The sequence below is a fragment of the Phyllobates terribilis genome, unplaced genomic scaffold, assembly GCF_046119375.1.
Source record: "Phyllobates terribilis strain yellow unplaced genomic scaffold, ASM4611937v1 Scaffold_168__1_contigs__length_4147262, whole genome shotgun sequence".
Taxonomy (NCBI): Eukaryota; Metazoa; Chordata; class Amphibia; order Anura; family Dendrobatidae; genus Phyllobates; species Phyllobates terribilis.
In genome coordinates, this window is record NW_027362928.1 from 565010 (window position 1) to 588846 (window position 23837).

The window sequence follows — 23837 nt, forward strand, 5'->3', positions numbered from 1 at the left end:
GCACAGTTGCTGAAGTTGAACCAAAATGAGCTTGTAATCTGGCTTCTGCAACTTTGAACATGAAAAATCCAATGAGGAGAAGAAAAGCAAAGCCAAAGAGTCCATCCCAAAATCCGACAAACAAGCAAAATGAACAAAAAACATTGAATTCAATTCTTTCTGATTTTAGAAACTGCATTAAAGAAGGGGTGCACCGGTCCTGGAGATACTGCAATACCAGGTCAATGCGTGGAGTGGACAGAGCAAGCTCTTTTTCCATCTCCCTGTTCTAAAAATCCATTTAATATATGGTCCCCAGATAGGGGACGTATCAGATATTAAACTGATAAGAACAGATTTTTTTTGATTGAATATATCTTTTATTAGCACAAAAAATAAGTGAACAGACAGTGTACAGTGCCGCAGCCCAGTACTCACAGAATTCTACATCATATTTACATAGCATGAGGATACGACGCACTAACTAGACACATCACACCCCTATGCTACACAAAACACTCAATCTGAAAGAAAAAGCATGTCAATCAATACAGTACGACGAACCGTGATAAGGGATGGGGATTGGGAAAAAGGGGATGGGGAGGGGAAAATCACAGGCCCGAAGCTTTATTGAAAGACAAGACACATAAGGGGAGAGGGGGAGGAGGGGTTTAGTCCTCATCCTCGTCCTCCGGACCGTCCATGATGGAATAGTCTCTGAGCAGGCTGTGGATCAGCCTGCGGCAGTCCTGGATGGACATCCTCTCCCTCCTCAAGATGAGCCGGTTCCTGGCGACCCAAACGGCATCCTTGAAGCAGTTCATAAGGCGCCAAGCCTCCTGGATGGCTCCGACGGTATGAACCCCAGGGAAGAGTCCGTAAAGCACAGAATGGTGCGATAGGCTCGCCCTGGGGACAGAGTTCCTCAGGTCGTCCTCAAGTGCAGTCAATAGGCGCTGTGCAAATCCGCAGTCCCAAAAAGTGTGCAAAGATGTTTCCTCCACGAAGGGGCACCTTGGGCAGTACCGGGTCTTGCACAGGTTCCGGGCATGCATGAATGACCGGACGGGCAGTCCGCCCTGAATCGCCATCCACGACAAGTCCTTGTGCCCGTTGGTCAGCCTGTCAGACGACACATTTGTCCACACAGTCTCCAGCGTGTCCTGGTGAAGTCCTGTGATGTTCTCCACGTCATCCTTGGCTCTGATTAGCTTGTGGATAGTTTTGGGCTTCCACAAGTCAAGCTTGAGTCCCTCCAGTTGATGCTCCCCCACAAATCGAACGACGTCTCCGTAGAACCATGGCGTCGTCCAGTTGTAGGGGAAGGAGCTGTCCCACTTGTCCCAGCCGAGTCGCCTCCAAAGAGGAAGCAGGAAGAAGCGAGACATGGACCTGCCTGCGGAGCCATTCTTGACTTGCAAAGTCCGGCGGACACAATCACACACAAAAGAGGATCGCAGGAGGGTGGGGATATCTGGAACGCCCTTCCCACCCTTGCGAGGCTCCTTGTACATGACGGCCCGCCTGACTCTGTCCATCTTGGATCCCCAGACAAAGTGAAACACTGTCCTGGTAATGGCCCTGCACACAGTGACGTGTGGGGGCCAGGCCTGCGCCGTGTACTGCAAGACGGGCAGGACCTCATTACGCAGGACGAGTGCCTTACCCTCACAAGTGAGGTGTCTGAGGCTCCAGAGTCCGATCCGTTGCTTCACCTTGGCCAAGCGTTCTTGCCAGGACTTGAGGGCCGCTCCTTCCTTCCCGAACCAGACTCCCAGCACCTTGAGGAAATCCGGTTGAATGTTGAAGGGGAAGGGGGCGGAGGAGGCCGGCTGCCAATCCCCGAAGAGCATGGCTTCCGACTTCCTGCAGTTGACTTTGGCCCCTGAAGCCCGGCCGAACCTCTCACACGTCTGGACGAGGGCGTCGACTGAACCACGATCAGCGCAGAAGACGGTGACGTCGTCCATGTAGAGCGAGCACTTGACCTCGTGTCGTCCCGGACCCGGTGCGGTGATCCCTCTGATCTCTCCATTCTGCCGGATAGCCTCTGCGAAGAGTTCTATAACACAAACAAAAAGAAGAGGTGATAGAGGGCAGCCTTGTCTGACCCCAGAGAGGACAGGGAAGGGGTCAGTCTTCCAGCCGTTCACCAACACCGAGCTGTGGATATCAAAATACATCAGACGGACATACGAACAAAACATGTTACCCAAACCTAACCGGTGCAGAGCTCGGCCCATGAACTCGTGGGAAACCCGGTCGAAGGCCTTCTCCTGATCCAAGGGGACCAGGGCCGCGTGTGCGCGGCGGACCTTGATGTACTCGACCGTGTCCCGCACGAGAGCGAGGCTGTCTGCGATGCGACGTCCAGGGATGCCGCAGGTCTGGTCCGGGTGGATGATCCGTCCGATGACCGTCTTAAGTCGTGTCGCCATCGTCTTGGCCAGGATCTTGTAGTCCACGTTGAGCAGAGTGATGGGACGCCAATTCCTCAGGTCGCACCTCTCTCCCTTCCGCTTGTACAGGATCGTGACCATTCCTTCCCTCAAAGATGGAGGCATTCTACCCTCCACCACCATCTCCTCGTACAGGTCCAACAGGTCCGGACAGATGAGGTCTCCCAGCGCTACATAGAGCTCCGCTGGAAGACCATCACTGCCCGGGGTCCTGCCGGTCCTAAAGGATTTAGCGGCAGAGAGCAATTCGCCCACCATCAGAGGTTTGTCCAAGGCTGCCGTGCCTGCAGGATCAAGATGGTTAGTGATACCTGACAGGAACTTATCAGCAGCGTCAGGGTCAGTAGTCTTGTGGGAGTAGAGTTCGCTGTAGAAGTCGCTGACGACCCTCATCACGTCCTCCTTCCCACGTCGCATGTTTCCGCTCTCGTCTCGCAGCTCGTTCAGGGGCGTGTGACCGGCATGAAGTTTCCTGAAAAAGAATGAGTTACATTTCTCACCCTTCTCCAGATTCTCCACTTTGGAACGGAAGACGATTCGCTTGGACTCCTCCTCAAAGTGCCTTTTCAGGCTCTTCTTGGTCTCCTCCAGCTCCTCCCTCACGTCCCAGCCGCAGTGAAGAAGGTCCTGCAGCGACCGCAGCTCGCGCTGCAGCCCTCTGAAGTCCCTCCTCTTCTCACACGCCTGTTGTCGACCCTTGGCCTGAAAGAAACAGCGAAACTCAAGTTTAACATATTCCCACCAATCAGAGACTGTTTGGAAGCTACCCTTGTAGGACTGCCACATTGCGTAGGCTGCTCTCATCTCCTCCACGACTTCATCCTGAGCCAGCAGAGCACAATTCAGCTTCCAGGAGCCGGGGCCGGACGGAAAACCGTCGCCGAGGACACCTTGTAAGTGAATGGCTCTGTGGTCGGAGAAGAAGCAGGAGACCATCGAGTGCCTACTCTGCCTGACTGCCCGAGAGGTGAACACAAAGTCAATCCTGGAGCGGAGTGAGCCATCGGGTCGGCTCCACGAATAGTTCGTGGAGCCTCTCCCCATGGAGCCCACCACGTCCTGAAGAGAGGCCTCGGTTACCATCTCGATGAGCAGCTTGGACGTGATGTCCAACTTGGCAGATGTGCCAGAACTACGACCATCCTCCTCGATGGGGCAGTTGAAATCCCCGGCCATCACTAAGGTCCTGGTGGTGGCAAGCTGAAGCCGCAGGGTCTGGAAAAGCTCCAAACGCTCATTCTTCAGTGGGGATGCATACACGTTGATGAACCTGACAGGTTCTCCCGCCCAGTTGCCATCTACAACAAGAGCCCTGCCGCAGATGAGCTCCTGGACGGACTCAAGCGTGAATGCGCCCCCCCTGATCAGAATTGCGACCCCCGCAGACTTGCAGTCACCCCCACCGGACCAGTAGGATGGACCGTGGGACCACTCCCTGGCCAGATGTTTGAAGGACCTAGAGGAGGGAAGGGAACATTCCTGCAACATATAAACATCACACAACTGGGAAGTAAGGAAGGCATAAATAGTCTGACGTCTGAACTTGTCCTTGATGCTCCTGACATTAATGGAAAATAAGTTAATATTAGCCATCATGTAGGGAAAAAAGAAAAAGTTAGCGCAGGCAATACACCTTAGTTACCACTCCGGTCGGGTGGTCCCTCGTCGGTGTTGACTGCTGGTGACGGGATCACCAGCAGGCCCTCTTCCTCCATCTGGTAAAGCAGCGCGGCCTCGATCTCGGCGACCACCAGTTCCTCCTCTTCTGGCTCGGCCACCAGGGTCTCAACCATGTGCTCCATCTCTTCTGGCTCAGGGAGGGTATCCTCCTTTTCGCCTACGAAATCCAGAATCTTCTTTTTGGAGGATTCAGTAGCAGGGCTGTCCTCCACCTTCCTCTTTCCCCGGGTTGGAACTGGGGAGACAAGAAGGGGAAAATCCTCCTCGGAATAGATAGCGGCGGGTGGAGGAAAGGTTAATTCCACCGCTACCATGGTCTGGGGAGGGAGAGTGGCTGCCGGGGCAGGGGAAAGGACACCTGCTGAGGAGTAGGGGAAGGAGGAAGAGAAAGTGGAATCCTCAGCAGGGGTGGCCGGGGTGGGGGGGAATTGGACGGGGGTGGCAGGGGGAGGGATCGAGAGAGGGGTGACAGAACTCTTACCCTCCTTTGACTTTTTCTTCTGCTTCGGAGCTGCTGGGACCGTCGCTGGGGCTTTGGCCACCGACTCCTTGACCGCTTTGGCCTTGGTCGTCTCGGCCTTGGCCGCTGGGGCCTTGGTCGTCGCGTCCTTGACCTTCACAGGCCTGGTCGTCGGGGCCTTGTCCTCCGTAGCTGGGGTCGTCGCAACCACCGATGCCCAGGATCTCTCACGCTTGGGGCAATCCTTGTACAGATGAGCCGCCAGCCCACACAGGTTGCAGGATGTCTTCTTCGGGCAGTCCTTCGAGCTGTGTCCCGTCACTCGACAAATCCTGCAGGCATCCTCCTTGCAGTCCTTCATCTCGTGGCCGTTCTTGCCGCATCTCCTGCAGTTCCGCGGCATGTCCGGGTAATAGATGAGGCCGTAGGAGTTGCCCAGGGAGGATGTCGGGGGCAGGTGCCGAAGTCCGTCTGAGTACGCTGTGAAGTCTAACGGTCACCGACCACTTACCTGTCCAGAAGCCGAGTCCATTCAGGATGTGAGAGGGTTCCTTCACAACCAAACAGAAGCGTCTCAGGAAGGTACAGATGTCTTGGCCTGGGGTGTGCGGGTTGCGCATGGAGACCGTGATCCTCCTTTCGTCCCTCTGGATAGGGCAGCTACCTGTAAAGGCAGAGAAAGAATTATCCGGTCCTTTTGCGCTTACCATTTCCCAGAACCTCCTGCAGGTGTTCACAGTGGCGAAGGTGACGAAGAAGATCCCCGTCAAGAAGGTCTGGATGCTGAGGGTGTCCGACCTGGAGAAGCCTCGATCCAGCAGCATCTTCTGGCAGAACACGTCCGAGGACATGTCCGGCACCCTCCCATCCACTTCCTTCAGCTTCAGGGCCACCGTCTGCCGCATCCATGGCTCCAGGGCTGGAGCTTCGTGGCGGGGCTTCTGGGGTCCCTTCTGCTGGCCAGTCGTGGAGGCAGAGTCCTTGGGGTCAGAATCGGCTCCTGGCTGGGCCCTCCTGGCTGTCCCCTGCTCCAGGCTCTTCTTTTCGGCCTTCCTCGCAGCGCTTGCCATGGCTTTCCTCCTGCAGTTACTTCTTGGAGCTGGATCTGGAACTCTTCCCGGAATGGGTGGAGCTATGCAGATTCTTCTCCCGTCGTGTTCTGGACAAATTCCCCGAAAGGTCTTTGTCTCGATGATTTTCTTCCTCGAAGATTCCACAGGACAGCCCGATTCTTCTCCGAGTCTTCGTCTTCTTCTGGATTCTTTAGAGCTTCTTCCTCCCACCGATATCCGCCTTCCTTCTCCGATGTCAGCTGGGCTCCGAAGCTCTTCTCCTTCCGAGTTCGATCGCTCTCGTCAAGTGTAGATCATAGCTCTTGTGTTCTTAAAAGAACAGATACTACACTTGATCTTAGCCAAAAGGCCGAGAAGCGATAACCAGAATTGGTTTCAAACTACGGAGCCACCCAAGGATCCTGAAAAGTCCATTTGTGGAGATGAGCTCCTGGACTCCCGTTAAGAAGACATGTTGTCAACCTCTAGATCCCTTACATGCCTGCACTTTTCGGCTTGCTGCTGCTGCAATCCACGCGTTTTAGATCTGCATAACTCCACCTCTTTAAACACAGCACCTTCACCCCCTGCTGTTCCCACCCGCCTCAACACCGTTGGAAGGGAGGAGAACCAATTAAGGCGGGGGGTGGGGTGGAACGAGCAGCTGTCTACCCTTAGCAGGAGGGCTCCTGATTACATACCTCTCCTGCTGCTGCTGCTGCTGGCTGTCCAGCAGCAGACTGAAGGTGGCTGCTGCTGTGCACAGGTATATAAAGGCTCAGAGCCTATTATGACACGCGCAGCCAGCGTTCCATTGCCACATTCCATCTACTGCAGGCAGGATACCTGGCTGGCTGAATGTCGCTGAGAAGCTCACAGAGACCGCCATAAGCAACAGTTTAACAGAATGCCACAGACTAATCAACCAAACTTTTTGGGTTGGGTTCTCTTTTATAGTCTGCAGGCATTAAATGAAAGAAGTCAGTGTTCCAGCAGAAGGAGACAACGTTTCAGAAAAGGCATTGTAGCAAACCAAAAAAGAAATTTTAAGCGCAGCAGAGTAACCAGCGCACATACCTGTTAGCTCAGGTGAGTTTAAAAGGCTGCTGTTGATAACAAGGGCATTTGCTAAATAGATGGTGTGTGTGCAACAATATACTGAAAGGTCAATTATATTGTGCAGCTTATCTCACCACCTGTAGTTATTTAGGTGAAAGCTCCAAAATGCTTGCCTAATATGTCTGTTTATCCAAAAGGAAGTAAAAAGGGAGAGCTAGAAAGATAGCATTGCATCACATTACATGGCAATGCAATGCACAGTTGCTGAAGTTGAACCAAAATGAGCTTGTAATCTGGCTTCTGCAACTTTGAACATGAAAAATCCAATGAGGAGAAGAAAAGCAAAGCCAAAGAGTCCATCCCAAAATCCGACAAACAAGCAAAATGAACAAAAAACATTGAATTCAATTCTTTCTGATTTTAGAAACTGCATTAAAGAAGGGGTGCACCGGTCCTGGAGATACTGCAATACCAGGTCAATGCGTGGAGTGGACAGAGCAAGCTCTTTTTCCATCTCCCTGTTCTAAAAATCCATTTAATATATGGTCCCCAGATAGGGGACGTATCAGATATTAAACTGATAAGAACAGATACTACACTTGATCTTAGCCAAAAGGCCGAGAAGCGATAACCAGAATTGGTTTCAAACTACGGAGCCACCCAAGGATCCTGAAAAGTCCATTTGTGGAGATGAGCTCCTGGACTCCCGTTAAGAAGACATGTTGTCAACCTCTAGATCCCTTACATGCCTGCACTTTTCGGCTTGCTGCTGCTGCAATCCACGCGTTTTAGATCTGCATAACTCCACCTCTTTAAACACAGCACCTTCACCCCCTGCTGTTCCCACCCGCCTCAACACCGTTGGAAGGGAGGAGAACCAATTAAGGCGGGGGGTGGGGTGGAACGAGCAGCTGTCTACCCTTAGCAGGAGGGCTCCTGATTACATACCTCTCCTGCTGCTGCTGCTGCTGGCTGTCCAGCAGCAGACTGAAGGTGGCTGCTGCTGTGCACAGGTATATAAAGGCTCAGAGCCTATTATGACACGCGCAGCCAGCGTTCCATTGCCACATTCCATCTACTGCAGGCAGGATACCTGGCTGGCTGAATGTCGCTGAGAAGCTCACAGAGACCGCCATAAGCAACAGTTTAACAGAATGCCACAGACTAATCAACCAAACTTTTTGGGTTGGGTTCTCTTTTATAGTCTGCAGGCATTAAATGAAAGAAGTCAGTGTTCCAGCAGAAGGAGACAACGTTTCAGAAAAGGCATTGTAGCAAACCAAAAAAGAAATTTTAAGCGCAGCAGAGTAACCAGCGCACATACCTGTTAGCTCAGGTGAGTTTAAAAGGCTGCTGTTGATAACAAGGGCATTTGCTAAATAGATGGTGTGTGTGCAACAATATACTGAAAGGTCAATTATATTGTGCAGCTTATCTCACCACCTGTAGTTATTTAGGTGAAAGCTCCAAAATGCTTGCCTAATATGTCTGTTTATCCAAAAGGAAGTAAAAAGGGAGAGCTAGAAAGATAGCATTGCATCACATTACATGGCAATGCAATGCACAGTTGCTGAAGTTGAACCAAAATGAGCTTGTAATCTGGCTTCTGCAACTTTGAACATGAAAAATCCAATGAGGAGAAGAAAAGCAAAGCCAAAGAGTCCATCCCAAAATCCGACAAACAAGCAAAATGAACAAAAAACATTGAATTCAATTCTTTCTGATTTTAGAAACTGCATTAAAGAAGGGGTGCACCGGTCCTGGAGATACTGCAATACCAGGTCAATGCGTGGAGTGGACAGAGCAAGCTCTTTTTCCATCTCCCTGTTCTAAAAATCCATTTAATATATGGTCCCCAGATAGGGGACGTATCAGATATTAAACTGATAAGAATAGATACTACACTTGATCTTAGCCAAAAGGCCGAGAAGCGATAACCAGAATTGGTTTCAAACTACGGAGCCACCCAAGGATCCTGAAAAGTCCATTTGTCGAGATGAGCTCCTGGACTCCCGTTAAGAAGACATGTTGTCAACCTCTAGATCCCTTACATGCCTGCACTTTTCGGCTTGCTGCTGCTGCAATCCACGCGTTTTAGATCTGCATAACTCCACCTCTTTAAACACAGCACCTTCACCCCCTGCTGTTCCCACCCGCCTCAACACCGTTGGAAGGGAGGAGAACCAATTAAGGCGGGGGGTGGGGTGGAACGAGCAGCTGTCTACCCTTAGCAGGAGGGCTCCTGATTACATACCTCTCCTGCTGCTGCTGCTGCTGGCTGTCCAGCAGCAGACTGAAGGTGGCTGCTGCTGTGCACAGGTATATAAAGGCTCAGAGCCTATTATGACACGCGCAGCCAGCGTTCCATTGCCACATTCCATCTACTGCAGGCAGGATACCTGGCTGGCTGAATGTCTCTGAGAAGCTCACAGAGACCGCCATAAGCAACAGTTTAACAGAATGCCACAGACTAATCAACCAAACTTTTTGGGTTGGGTTCTCTTTTATAGTCTGCAGGCATTAAATGAAAGAAGTCAGTGTTCCAGCAGAAGGAGACAACGTTTCAGAAAAGGCATTGTAGCAAACCAAAAAAGAAATTTTAAGCGCAGCAGAGTAACCAGCGCACATACCTGTTAGCTCAGGTGAGTTTAAAAGGCTGCTGTTGATAACAAGGGCATTTGCTAAATAGATGGTGTGTGTGCAACAATATACTGAAAGGTCAATTATATTGTGCAGCTTATCTCACCACCTGTAGTTATTTAGGTGAAAGCTCCAAAATGCTTGCCTAATATGTCTGTTTATCCAAAAGGAAGTAAAAAGGGAGAGCTAGAAAGATAGCATTGCATCACATTACATGGCAATGCAATGCACAGTTGCTGAAGTTGAACCAAAATGAGCTTGTAATCTGGCTTCTGCAACTTTGAACATGAAAAATCCAATGAGGAGAAGAAAAGCAAAGCCAAAGAGTCCATCCCAAAATCCGACAAACAAGCAAAATGAACAAAAAACATTGAATTCAATTCTTTCTGATTTTAGAAACTGCATTAAAGAAGGGGTGCACCGGTCCTGGAGATACTGCAATACCAGGTCAATGCGTGGAGTGGACAGAGCAAGCTCTTTTTCCATCTCCCTGTTCTAAAAATCCATTTAATATATGGTCCCCAGATAGGGGACGTATCAGATATTAAACTGATAAGAACAGATACTACACTTGATCTTAGCCAAAAGGCCGAGAAGCGATAACCAGAATTGGTTTCAAACTACGGAGCCACCCAAGGATCCTGAAAAGTCCATTTGTGGAGATGAGCTCCTGGACTCCCGTTAAGAAGACATGTTGTCAACCTCTAGATCCCTTACATGCCTGCACTTTTCGGCTTGCTGCTGCTGCAATCCACGCGTTTTAGATCTGCATAACTCCACCTCTTTAAACACAGCACCTTCACCCCCTGCTGTTCCCACCCGCCTCAACACCGTTGGAAGGGAGGAGAACCAATTAAGGCGGGGGGTGGGGTGGAACGAGCAGCTGTCTACCCTTAGCAGGAGGGCTCCTGATTACATACCTCTCCTGCTGCTGCTGCTGCTGGCTGTCCAGCAGCAGACTGAAGGTGGCTGCTGCTGTGCACAGGTATATAAAGGCTCAGAGCCTATTATGACACGCGCAGCCAGCGTTCCATTGCCACATTCCATCTACTGCAGGCAGGATACCTGGCTGGCTGAATGTCGCTGAGAAGCTCACAGAGACCGCCATAAGCAACAGTTTAACAGAATGCCACAGACTAATCAACCAAACTTTTTGGGTTGGGTTCTCTTTTATAGTCTGCAGACATTAAATGAAAGAAGTCAGTGTTCCAGCAGAAGGAGACAACGTTTCAGAAAAGGCATTGTAGCAAACCAAAAAAGAAATTTTAAGCGCAGCAGAGTAACCAGCGCACATACCTGTTAGCTCAGGTGAGTTTAAAAGGCTGCTGTTGATAACAAGGGCATTTGCTAAATAGATGGTGTGTGTGCAACAATATACTGAAAGGTCAATTATATTGTGCAGCTTATCTCACCACCTGTAGTTATTTAGGTGAAAGCTCCAAAATGCTTGCCTAATATGTCTGTTTATCCAAAAGGAAGTAAAAAGGGAGAGCTAGAAAGATAGCATTGCATCACATTACATGGCAATGCAATGCACAGTTGCTGAAGTTGAACCAAAATGAGCTTGTAATCTGGCTTCTGCAACTTTGAACATGAAAAATCCAATGAGGAGAAGAAAAGCAAAGCCAAAGAGTCCATCCCAAAATCCGACAAACAAGCAAAATGAACAAAAAACATTGAATTCAATTCTTTCTGATTTTAGAAACTGCATTAAAGAAGGGGTGCACCGGTCCTGGAGATACTGCAATACCAGGTCAATGCGTGGAGTGGACAGAGCAAGCTCTTTTTCCATCTCCCTGTTCTAAAAATCCATTTAATATATGGTCCCCAGATAGGGGACGTATCAGATATTAAACTGATAAGAACAGATACTACACTTGATCTTAGCCAAAAGGCCGAGAAGCGATAACCAGAATTGGTTTCAAACTACGGAGCCACCCAAGGATCCTGAAAAGTCCATTTGTGGAGATGAGCTCCTGGACTCCCGTTAAGAAGACATGTTGTCAATCTCTAGATCCCTTACATGCCTGCACTTTTCGGCTTGCTGCTGCTGCAATCCACGCGTTTTAGATCTGCATAACTCCACCTCTTTAAACACAGCACCTTCACCCCCTGCTGTTCCCACCCGCCTCAACACCGTTGGAAGGGAGGAGAACCAATTAAGGCGGGGGGTGGGGTGGAACGAGCAGCTGTCTACCCTTAGCAGGAGGGCTCCTGATTACATACCTCTCCTGCTGCTGCTGCTGCTGGCTGTCCAGCAGCAGACTGAAGGTGGCTGCTGCTGTGCACAGGTATATAAAGGCTCAGAGCCTATTATGACACGCGCAGCCAGCGTTCCATTGCCACATTCCATCTACTGCAGGCAGGATACCTGGCTGGCTGAATGTCGCTGAGAAGCTCACAGAGACCGCCATAAGCAACAGTTTAACAGAATGCCACAGACTAATCAACCAAACTTTTTGGGTTGGGTTCTCTTTTATAGTCTGCAGGCATTAAATGAAAGAAGTCAGTGTTCCAGCAGAAGGAGACAACGTTTCAGAAAAGGCATTGTAGCAAACCAAAAAAGAAATTTTAAGCGCAGCAGAGTAACCAGCGCACATACCTGTTAGCTCAGGTGAGTTTAAAAGGCTGCTGTTGATAACAAGGGCATTTGCTAAATAGATGGTGTGTGTGCAACAATATACTGAAAGGTCAATTATATTGTGCAGCTTATCTCACCACCTGTAGTTATTTAGGTGAAAGCTCCAAAATGCTTGCCTAATATGTCTGTTTATCCAAAAGGAAGTAAAAAGGGAGAGCTAGAAAGATAGCATTGCATCACATTACATGGCAATGCAATGCACAGTTGCTGAAGTTGAACCAAAATGAGCTTGTAATCTGGCTTCTGCAACTTTGAACATGAAAAATCCAATGAGGAGAAGAAAAGCAAAGCCAAAGAGTCCATCCCAAAATCCGACAAACAAGCAAAATGAACAAAAAACATTGAATTCAATTCTTTCTGATTTTAGAAACTGCATTAAAGAAGGGGTGCACCGGTCCTGGAGATACTGCAATAACAGGTCAATGCGTGGAGTGGACAGAGCAAGCTCTTTTTCCATCTCCCTGTTCTAAAAATCCATTTAATATATGGTCCCCAGATAGGGGACGTATCAGATATTAAACTGATAAGAACAGATCAGGTTTCAACATAATTTATTAAGTGCGTAAAAGATGGTTTACAATCAAAAAACAGCAACACAAACAATACATTAATAAAACACAGAATTCCACCCATAAAAACCCCATATACGATTAGCATCCCTCCTCCCAATACATTTGACATCCCTCAAGTAATAAATATACATCTGACTAAAAGCAATTTTAAGACAATCCTTCACAGAAATAGCATCACGTTTAAAAAGTAAAATATTGCGTGCCTTCCAAAGGGCGTCTTTAAAACAGTTAATCATACACCAACATATACAATACTGTTGAGGGGTCGGACATTTAAAAAGGCCATATAAAACATATTCATGGTTAAAATCTCTTAAACCGCAAGTCCATTTTAAAAGAATCCCAACTTTGTGCCAAAGTTCCTGTGCAAATGGGCAATTCCACATAAGGTGCAAGGTGGTTTCGTCATTAATACATGAGTCTCTGGGGCATTTTGCTCTGGCCACCAGGCCTCTCCTGTGTTGAAACTCTCTGGTGGGGAGGCACTGGTGGACCACCATCCATGCGATGTCCTTATGTCCATTTGCTAAGAATTTCCCGAAGACATTCTTCCAAACTTGCTTCGATCTCTCTTCTGAGAAATTTACTATGGGGGTCACATCTTCATTCCTCCTCAGAAAAGATAAAAGCTTCTTGCGGTCTTTAAAAATGTCCATATTAAAATCACCAAGACTATAAAATCGAACAGTCTTTTCTAAGATTGCTTGGTGTTTGGGGGGGCATAGTAAAACAGGGGAATTCAACGACAACTTAAACCATCTTTTAAAAATCATCCCACAAGTATATTTTAAAAAATAACTTAGCGCACTATTACCATTAAAATGTTTGAAACAAAAGCAGAAATAATTTAAATACAAATAAATATGTAAGTCGGGGACATCCCTTCCGCCGTTCATTTTATTCTTCCTCATTATTTCTCGCCTTAATTTTTCCATTTTGGAGTTCCATAAAAACATAAAGATCATCCTAGTCATTTTTTTAATTAAAACATCAGAGGGGGGGTACACCATAGCTATATACAGTATGAGGGGTAACAACACTGATTTTATAATTAAAATTTTCCCCTCCATTGTTAGGGACCTCAAACCCCAAAATGATATTTTCTTTGACATTTTTTCTATGACATTCTCCCAGCTTTGAGTTCCCACATTCTCCTCGTTAAAAACAACTCCAAGAATTTTTACATTGTCTCGTTTTATAGTGAGCTGCGGGAGTTGGGCGGTGTCCCAGGATCCCAAAGTCAGACATTCAGATTTATTTAAATTAAGTTTAAAACCGGATGCCTGGGAAAAAAAATCAATGCGCAACACCGCCCTCCGGAGGGAAGCAGGGTCCACGCACACAACCGTCACGTCATCCATGTAGCCAAAGACTCTCACATCACTGCCACCTCCGCCTGGAACAGGAACCCCTCTAATCACTTTGTCTTTCCTTATTGCGCTCAGCAGGGGCTCCATGGCGCAGATGAACAGGATGGGCGACAAGGGGCATCCCTGCTTCACTCCGGACTCAAGGGGAACTCCATCTGTTAAAAAGCCATTAAGAGAAATTTGACTAAAACAATTTTTATATAAAATCTTAATACAATTTAAAAGCATATTAGGGATACCCATTCTTTTTAAAACTCTAAAAAGAAATCTATGAGAGACTCTATCGAAAGCTTTTTCAAAATCTAGGGCTAAAAGAGCTACATTTTGACCCCGGTCTCTGGAATACCAAATTACATCCCTTAATACGTTTAAAACCTCTGAAATACTTCTGCCTGGTACACTACAAACCTGCTCAGGCTGGATTAGTTTGGCAATGACACTCCTGAGCCGGTCTGCAACCACCTTAGCAAGTACCTTGTAATCAACGTTTAGGAGAGTTATGGGTCTCCAATTCGCTAGAGCACTGCGATCACCTTTTTTATATATCAAAGACACCACTCCTCTCCTCCACGAAAATGGCAACTGTTCACAAATAAAAACTTCTTTAAAAAGCATAAAAAGGTCCTCTTTTAAAATGTCCCAAAAAGTAAGGTAAAATTCTACAGGTAGTCCGTCACACCCAGGTGCTTTACCCTTAGAGAAACTTTTAAAAACATAAAATAATTCCTCTAAAACAATATCGCGTTCTAAAAACTCCTGGTCTGTAAAATTTAACTTAAAATCGAGATCATTAAGAGCATCAGATAAAAAGGACTCATCTATACACTTTTTACTAAAAAGATGCTTATAAAAGTTAAAAGTAGCATTCAACATTCCCTGCATAGATGTTTCACCCTCTAGATTTGTGATCACTTCTCTTTTATCCATGACTTTTTTGAAGAAGAAGCGAGAGCACTTCTCCCCCTCCTCCAAGTGCTGCACTCTAGAGTTAAAAATAATCTCTTTCCCCTTTGTGTCTATGCAGTTCTGAATTTCAGTTTTTAGGCTAGCAATATCATCTCCCACCTCCACCCCTAGCTCTTTGAATTTAAAAAGTGTTTGTAGTTTGGTGTTAAGATCACTAAAACATCTTTTTTTCTCTCTAGCTTTACGTCTCCCTGCTTTTATAAAAAACATTCTGACTTTTTTTTTCAAATTTTCCCACCAGGTTACCATAGGGGCATCAGAAGGTTTTTGTCGCCGCCAGGCTTGATAGGCTTTACCAAAGTCTTGTCGAATCAGAGGGTCCTCCAGCAGGTAAGTACTTAGACGCCAGAGGCCCCTGTTGACCCTCTGTTCATCCCGGTATTCTAGATGCACCTCCAAGCCCTTATGGTCAGAAAATATATTTGATGTTAAAACACATTTTACAGGGTTAAAATCATCTGATAGGAAAATAAAATCGATCCTGGAGGACACCCCTCTTCCGGACCACGTATAACCAGGGTCCGTCGGCAGGAGTGACCTCCACGCATCGCATAATTTAAAATCAGTTATAAAATCTTTCAATAGATGACATGACTTATCCAATTTGCGTAAAGGGTCACCCCCTGCTCGTTGTTCACTAGCACAAAGACAATTAAAATCACCCCCTACGATCAGGGGAGATGACCCAGTACAGTACAATGGCAATATCCCAAATAAATTAATTCTCTCTTGCTTATCAGGGGGGGCATAAATATTCATTACACGTAGGGTAAAACCATTAAATTTAAAATGCACTAAAACCACTCTGCCTGGTACTATTTCTGTGACAGCATTTATAGTAATATTTCTCCCACGACAGAGGAAGCCCACCCCCGCTGACTTGTTGTCATTGGAGCCAGACCAGAAAGAGGGCCCCAGTCTCCAATCTGTCTTGATATCATTATAATTTAGTGCATGTTGTATCCCGCATTCCTGTAATAAACATATGTCAAAGTCAGTGGTTTCTAAATACTTGAATAGAGCAGCCCTACGAACTGGGCTCTTTAATGACCTCACATTCAGTGAGACAAGTCTTAATGTGGGCATTCATAGGTCAGGGTGGTGGATCTTCCATGAGGACACCTGACTCAAAGCCCTGTATATCAAATTGCTCCAGGACATCCGGGCTAGAGGACCCAAACGACTCGATATTCTGTGAGCCGGCGGTTGCCCCCTCGTAGGTCACGGTTCCCAGCCACATTCCAGGAGACGCTGGGGCTTCGACATTCCGTCTCTTTTTCGGGGCAGACTCCACTAGGTCACTGGTGCAGTCCTCCTCTTCCTCCACCTCCTCCAGGGGGGGAGACTGGTCCATCAGGACAAGATCAGCAACACAGATTTCCTGATGTTCGCCACCTAGAAGCAAAGCCCCCTCATCTGGCTGGCTAATCGCCCTGGAAGATCCTGAGGCCATCGCTGCGTGGTCCCCTGTAGCCAACCGCACAGGGGCACCACCCTCCAGCCCAACAGGATCGGTATCGGGAACCATCGATACGGAGGATACCCTCCCAGAAGGAGGACCCCCCCGCTCCGGTCCATGCGAGGTCCGCCCATCGTTAAGGGACTTCGATGCAGGTGCCGCCCCAGAGGGGCCTCCGGCTCCCTGCTCCATCCCAGCCTTCTCGCCCTTCCAACCGCCCTCCGACGCCGGCCTGCCAGTGAAGACCGGTGGGCGCATCGGCTCAGCTTCAGAAGATGCAGCTTCTGCGTAGGTCCTGGTCCTGGTCCTGTTGGGGCATCCTCGGAACATGTGCCCCGCCTCACCGCAGAGATTACATTTCCTCCCAGCGGGACAGTCCTTCATTAAATGTCCGTAACAGCTGCAATTATTGCAGCGGTCTACTTTCCTGCCCGTGCAGGACGTTTGGGTATGACCCATTTGTCCACAGTTCCTGCAACATACTGGCATTCCAGGATAAAATAAGTAGCCTCTGCTCTTACCGATTACGAAGGTTGAGGGAGGGTGTAGCATTCCTCCCACTCCACTAAGGTCCCTCTTTAGACGGGCCATATACCTTCTCTTGCCGCACCAGAAGCCTACCGCGTTCTTCACAGTACCCAGGTATCTCAGATCATCACAATAGCGGGTAAGGTAGGTCGAGATGTCTGCAGCTTCCACAAAGGGGTTCGGGAAATGCACCACGATGGGGATCTCGTCATAAGCATACAAGAGACAAAAGGTTAGTCCATCCAATTCATCTAAGTAGTTTTTCTCGTTTACCTTTTGTACGAGTTGCTGACAGCATCCCTGGCTCTTGAAGGTGATGGTGTATGTCCCCTTGTACTCGTTGTCCTGGAAGCAGAATATGTCTTCCCGCCGAAACTCCAGAACTCCAAGAAGAATCCTATGGCAGATGTAGTCCAAATTCTTCTCCATCCTCGATGCTGCTCCAACTTCAATCCTCACGGTGTTCCGCATCCGGGCATCACCCGATGAATATGTGAGCGTTGCCGGCATCCTTCACTCAGGAACGTACCGACTCTTCTCTCTGAAAGGCGCAAGCCTTCATGGGATCCCTTCCCGTTGCTCCCGGACTAATCCTTCCTCCCAATAGCAGCAGGGGGGTTAAGTCCCTCCGAAGAGGAACGATCCCCCCAGGCCGAGAGAAAGGGTACCAAGAGCACCTCACAGGCAAGACCACACAGGTAAACCTGATAGATCGTGCCAAAAGGCCGAGAAGCGATAACCAGAATTGGTTTCAAACTACGGAGCCACCCAAGGATCCTGAAAAGTCCATTTGTGGAGATGAGCTCCTGGACTCCCGTTAAGAAGACATGTTGTCAACCTCTAGATCCCTTACATGCCTGCACTTTTCGGCTTGCTGCTGCTGCAATCCACGCGTTTTAGATCTGCATAACTCCACCTCTTTAAACACAGCACCTTCACCCCCTGCTGTTCCCACCCGCCTCAACACCGTTGGAAGGGAGGAGAACCAATTAAGGCGGGGGGTGGGGTGGAACGAGCAGCTGTCTACCCTTAGCAGGAGGGCTCCTGATTACATACCTCTCCTGCTGCTGCTGCTGCTGGCTGTCCAGCAGCAGACTGAAGGTGGCTGCTGCTGTGCACAGGTATATAAAGGCTCAGAGCCTATTATGACACGCGCAGCCAGCGTTCCATTGCCACATTCCATCTACTGCAGGCAGGATACCTGGCTGGCTGAATGTCGCTGAGAAGCTCACAGAGACCGCCATAAGCAACAGTTTAACAGAATGCCACAGACTAATCAACCAAACTTTTTGGGTTGGGTTCTCTTTTATAGTCTGCAGGCATTAAATGAAAGAAGTCAGTGTTCCAGCAGAAGGAGACAACGTTTCAGAAAAGGCATTGTAGCAAACCAAAAAAGAAATTTTAAGCGCAGCAGAGTAACCAGCGCACATACCTGTTAGCTCATGTGAGTTTAAAAGGCTGCTGTTGATAACAAGGGCATTTGCTAAATAGATGGTGTGTGTGCAACAATATACTGAAAGGTCAATTATATTGTGCAGCTTATCTCACCACCTGTAGTTATTTAGGTGAAAGCTCCAAAATGCTTGCCTAATATGTCTGTTTATCCAAAAGGAAGTAAAAAGGGAGAGCTAGAAAGATAGCATTGCATCACATTACATGGCAATGCAATGCACAGTTGCTGAAGTTGAACCAAAATGAGCTTGTAATCTGGCTTCTGCAACTTTGAACATGAAAAATCCAATGAGGAGAAGAAAAGCAAAGCCAAAGAGTCCATCCCAAAATCCGACAAACAAGCAAAATGAACAAAAAACATTGAATTCAATTCTTTCTGATTTTAGAAACTGCATTAAAGAAGGGGTGCACCGGTCCTGGAGATACTGCAATACCAGGTCAATGCGTGGAGTGGACAGAGCAAGCTCTTTTTCCATCTCCCTGTTCTAAAAATCCATTTAATATATGGTCCCCAGATAGGGGACGTATCAGATATTAAACTGATAAGAACAGATACTACACTTGATCTTAGCCAAAAGGCCGAGACGCGATAACCAGAATTGGTTTCAAACTACGGAGCCACCCAAGGATCCTGAAAAGTCCATTTGTGGAGATGAGCTCCTGGACTCCCGTTAAGAAGACATGTTGTCAACCTCTAGATCCCTTACATGCCTGCACTTTTCGGCTTGCTGCTGCTGCAATCCACGCGTTTTAGATCTGCATAACTCCACCTCTTTAAACACAGCACCTTCACCCCCTGCTGTTCCCACCCGCCTCAACACCGTTGGAAGGGAGGAGAACCAATTAAGGCGGGGGGTGGGGTGGAACGAGCAGCTGTCTACCCTTAGCAGGAGGGCTCCTGATTACATACCTCTCCTGCTGCTGCTGCTGCTGCTGGCTGTCCAGCAGCAGACTGAAGGTGGCTGCTGCTGTGCACAGGTATATAAAGGCTCAGAGCCTATTATGACACGCGCAGCCAGCGTTCCATTGCCACATTCCATCTACTGCAGGCAGGATACCTGGCTGGCTGAATGTCGCTGAGAAGCTCACAGAGACCGCCATAAGCAACAGTTTAACAGAATGCCACAGACTAATCAACCAAACTTTTTGGGTTGGGTTCTCTTTTATAGTCTGCAGGCATTAAATGAAAGAAGTCAGTGTTCCAGCAGAAGGAGACAACGTTTCAGAAAAGGCATTGTAGCAAACCAAAAAAGAAATTTTAAGCGCAGCAGAGTAACCAGCGCACATACCTGTTAGCTCAGGTGAGTTTAAAAGGCTGCTGTTGATAACAAGGGCATTTGCTAAATAGATGGTGTGTGTGCAACAATATACTGAAAGGTCAATTATATTGTGCAGCTTATCTCACCACCTGTAGTTATTTAGGTGAAAGCTCCAAAATGCTTGCCTAATATGTCTGTTTATCCAAAAGGAAGTAAAAAGGGAGAGCTAGAAAGATAGCATTGCATCACATTACATGGCAATGCAATGCACAGTTGCTGAAGTTGAACCAAAATGAGCTTGTAATCTGGCTTCTGCAACTTTGAACATGAAAAATCCAATGAGGAGAAGAAAAGCAAAGCCAAAGAGTCCATCCCAAAATCCGACAAACAAGCAAAATGAACAAAAAACATTGAATTCAATTCTTTCTGATTTTAGAAACTGCATTAAAGAAGGGGTGCACCGGTCCTGGAGATACTGCAATACCAGGTCAATGCGTGGAGTGGACAGAGCAAGCTCTTTTTCCATCTCCCTGTTCTAAAAATCCATTTAATATATGGTCCCCAGATAGGGGACGTATCAGATATTAAACTGATAAGAACAGATTTTTTTTTTTTTTTTTTTTTTTTTTTTCAGGTTTCAACATAATTTATTAAGTGCGTAAAAGATGGTTTACAATCAAAAACAACAACACAAACAGTACATTATTAAAACACAGAATTCCACCCATAAAAACCCCATATACGATTGGCATCCCTTCTCCCAATACATTTGACATCCCTCAAGTAATAAATATACATCTGGCTAAAAGCAATTTTAAGACAATCCTTCACAGAAATAGCATCACGTTTAAAAAGTAAAATATTGCGTGCCTTCCAAAGGGCGTCTTTAAAACAGTTAATCATACACCAACATATACAATACTGTTGAGGGGTCGGACATTTAAAAAGGCCATATAAAACATATTCATGGTTAAAATCTCTTAAACCGCAAGTCCATTTTAAAAGAATCCCAACTTTGTGCCAAAGTTCCTGTGCAAATGGGCAATTCCACATAAGGTGCAAGGTGGTTTCGTCATTAACACATGAGTCTCTGGGGCATTTGGCTCTGGCCACCAGGCCTCTCCTGTGTTGAAATTCTCTGGTGGGGAGGCACTGGTGGACCACCATCCATGCGATGTCCTTATGTCCATTTGCTAAGAATTTCCCGAAGACATTCTTCCAAACTTGCTTCGATCTCTCTTCTGAGAAATTTACTATGGGGGTCACATCTTCATTCCTCCTCAGAAAAGATAAAAGCTTCTTGCGGTCTTTAAAAATGTCCATATTAAAATCACCAAGGCTATAAAATCGAACAGTCTTTTCTAAGATTGCTTGGTGTTTGGGGGGGCATAGTAAAACAGGGGAATTCAACGACAACTTAAACCATCTTTTAAAAATCATCCCACAAGTATATTTTAAAAAATAACTTAGCGCACTATTACCATTAAAATGTTTGAAACAAAAGCAGAAATAATTTAAATACAAATAAATATGTAAGTCGGGGACATCCCTTCCGCCGTTCATTTTATTCTTCCTCATTATTTCTCGCCTTAATTTTTCCATTTTGGAGTTCCATAAAAACATAAAGATCATCCTAGTCATTTTTTTAATTAAAACATCAGAGGGGGGGTACACCATAGCTATATACAGTATGAGGGGTAACAACACTGATTTTATAATTAAAATTTTCCCCTCCATTGTTAGGGACCTCAAACCCCAAAATGATATTTTCTTTGACATTTTTTCTATGACATTCTCCCAGCTTTGAGTTCCCACATTCTCCTCGTTAAAAACAACTCCAAGAATTTTTACATTGTCTCGTTTTATAGTGAGCTGCGGGAGTTGGGCGGTGTCCCAGGATCCCAAAGTCAGACATTCAGATTTATTTAAATTAAGTTTAAACCCGGATGCCTGGGAAAAAAATTCAATGCGCAACACCGCCCTCCGGAGGGAAGCAGGGTCCACGCACACAACTGTCACGTCATCCATGTAGCCAAAGACTCTCACATCACTGCCACCTCCGCCTGGAACAGGAACCCCTCTAATCACTTTGTCTTTCCTTATTGCGCTCAGCAGGGGCTCCATGGCGCAGATGAACAGGATGGGCGACAAGGGGCATCCCTGCTTCACTCCGGACTCAAGGGGAACTCCATCTGTTAAAAAGCCATTAAGAGAAATTTGACTAAAACAATTTTTATATAAAATCTTAATACAATTTAAAAGCATATTAGGGATACCCATTCTTTTTAAAACTCTAAAAAGAAATCTATGAGAGACTCTATCGAAAGCTTTTTCAAAATCTAGGGCTAAAAGAGCTACATTTTGACCCCGGTCTCTGGAATACCAAATTACATCCCTTAATACGTTTAAAACCTCTGAAATACTTCTGCCTGGTACACTACAAACCTGCTCAGGCTGGATTAGTTTGGCAATGACACTCCTGAGCCGGTCTGCAACCACCTTAGCAAGTACCTTGTAATCAACGTTTAGGAGAGTTATGGGTCTCCAATTCGCTAGAGTACTGCGGTCACCTTTTTTATATATCAAAGACACCACTCCTCTCCTCCACGAAAATGGCAACTGTTCACAAATAAAAACTTCTTTAAAAAGCATAAAAAGGTCCTCTTTTAAAATGTCCCAAAAAGTAAGGTAAAATTCTACAGGTAGTCCGTCACACCCAGGTGCTTTACCCTTAGAGAAACTTTTAAAAACATAAAATAATTCCTCTAAAACAATATCGCGTTCTAAAAACTCCTGGTCTGTAAAATTTAACTTAAAATCGAGATCATTAAGAGCATCAGATAAAAAGGACTCATCTATACACTTTTTACTAAAAAGATGCTTATAAAAGTTAAAAGTAGCATTCAACATTCCCTGCATAGATGTTTCACCCTCTAGATTTGTGATCACTTCTCTTTTATCCATGACTTTTTTGAAGAAGAAGCGAGAGCACTTCTCCCCCTCCTCCAAGTGCTGCACTCTAGAGTTAAAAATAATCTCTTTCCCCTTTGTGTCTATGCAGTTCTGAATTTCAGTTTTTAGGCTAGCAATATCATCTCCCACCTCCACCCCTAGCTCTTTGAATTTAAAAAGTGTTTGCAGTTTGGTGTTAAGATCACTAAAACATCTTTTTTTCTCGCTAGCTTTACGTCTCCCTGCTTTTATAAAAAACATTCTGACTTTTTTTTTCAAATTTTCCCACCAGGTTACCATAGGGGCATCAGAAGGTTTTTGTCGCCGCCAGGCTTGATAGGCTTTACCAAAGTCTTGTCGAATCAGAGGGTCCTCCAGCAGGTAAGTACTTAGACGCCAGAGGCCCCTGTTGACCCTCTGTTCATCCCGGTATTCTAGATGCACCTCCAAGCCCTTATGGTCAGAAAATATATTTGATGTTAAAACACATTTTACAGGGTTAAAATCATCTGATAGGAAAATAAAATCGATCCTGGAGGACACCCCTCTTCCGGACCACGTATAACCAGGGTCCGTCGGCAGGAGTGACCTCCACGCATCGCATAATTTAAAATCAGTTATAAAATCTTTCAATAGATGACATGACTTATCCAATTTGCGTAAAGGGTCACCCCCTGCTCGTTGTTCACTAGCACAAAGACAATTAAAATCACCCCCTACGACCAGGGGAGATGACCCAGTACAGTACAATGGCAATATCCCAAATAAATTAATTCTCTCTTGCTTATCAGGGGGAGCATAAATATTCATTACACGTAGGGTAAAACCATTAAATTTAAAATGCACTAAAACCACTCTGCCTGGTACTATTTCTGTGACAGCATTTATAGTAATATTTCTCCCACGACAGAGGAAGCCCACCCCCGCTGACTTGTTGTCATTGGAGCCAGACCAGATGGAGGGCCCCAGTCTCCAATCTGTCTTGATATCATTATAATTTAGTGCATGTTGTATCCCGCATTCCTGTAATAAACATATGTCAAAGTCAGTGGTTTCTAAATACTTGAATAGAGCAGCCCTACGAACTGGGCTCTTTAATGACCTCACATTCAGTGAGACAAGTCTTATTGTGGGCATTCATAGGTCAGGGTGGTGGATCTTCCATGAGGACACCTGACTCAAAGCCCTGTATATCAAATTGCTCCAGGACATCCGGGCTAGAAGACCCAAACGACTCGATATTCTGTGAGCCGGCGGTTGCCCCCTCGTAGGTCACGGTTCCCAGCCACATTCCAGGAGACGCTGGGGA

The 23837-nt window shown here is 46.6% G+C and overlaps 7 non-coding genes and 2 pseudogenes across 7 annotated transcripts; all 9 read right to left on the bottom strand.

Moving 5' to 3' along the window:
* Positions 1 to 183: 183 nt before the first annotated feature.
* LOC141208150 (U2 spliceosomal RNA) lies at positions 184 to 378 on the bottom strand. Its single transcript, XR_012278416.1, has one exon. It is a non-coding gene; the product is annotated as a U2 spliceosomal RNA (small nuclear RNA).
* Positions 379 to 5922: 5544 nt separating this feature from the next.
* On the bottom strand, positions 5923 to 6012 carry LOC141208193 (U2 spliceosomal RNA; annotated as a pseudogene).
* Positions 6013 to 7127: 1115 nt separating this feature from the next.
* On the bottom strand, positions 7128 to 7318 carry LOC141208047 (U2 spliceosomal RNA). Its single transcript, XR_012278317.1, has one exon. It is a non-coding gene; the product is annotated as a U2 spliceosomal RNA (small nuclear RNA).
* A 1115-nt stretch (positions 7319 to 8433) lies between these two features.
* On the bottom strand, positions 8434 to 8624 carry LOC141208132 (U2 spliceosomal RNA). The gene has a single exon (XR_012278398.1). It is a non-coding gene; the product is annotated as a U2 spliceosomal RNA (small nuclear RNA).
* A 1115-nt stretch (positions 8625 to 9739) lies between these two features.
* Positions 9740 to 9930, bottom strand: LOC141208058 (U2 spliceosomal RNA). Its single transcript, XR_012278328.1, has one exon. It is a non-coding gene; the product is annotated as a U2 spliceosomal RNA (small nuclear RNA).
* Positions 9931 to 11045: 1115 nt separating this feature from the next.
* LOC141208071 (U2 spliceosomal RNA) lies at positions 11046 to 11236 on the bottom strand. Its single transcript, XR_012278340.1, has one exon. It is a non-coding gene; the product is annotated as a U2 spliceosomal RNA (small nuclear RNA).
* A 1115-nt stretch (positions 11237 to 12351) lies between these two features.
* On the bottom strand, positions 12352 to 12541 carry LOC141208188 (U2 spliceosomal RNA). The gene has a single exon (XR_012278444.1). It is a non-coding gene; the product is annotated as a U2 spliceosomal RNA (small nuclear RNA).
* A 6176-nt stretch (positions 12542 to 18717) lies between these two features.
* Positions 18718 to 18908, bottom strand: LOC141208117 (U2 spliceosomal RNA). The gene has a single exon (XR_012278385.1). It is a non-coding gene; the product is annotated as a U2 spliceosomal RNA (small nuclear RNA).
* Positions 18909 to 20026: 1118 nt separating this feature from the next.
* Positions 20027 to 20245, bottom strand: LOC141208174 (U2 spliceosomal RNA; annotated as a pseudogene).
* Positions 20246 to 23837: the final 3592 nt, after the last annotated feature.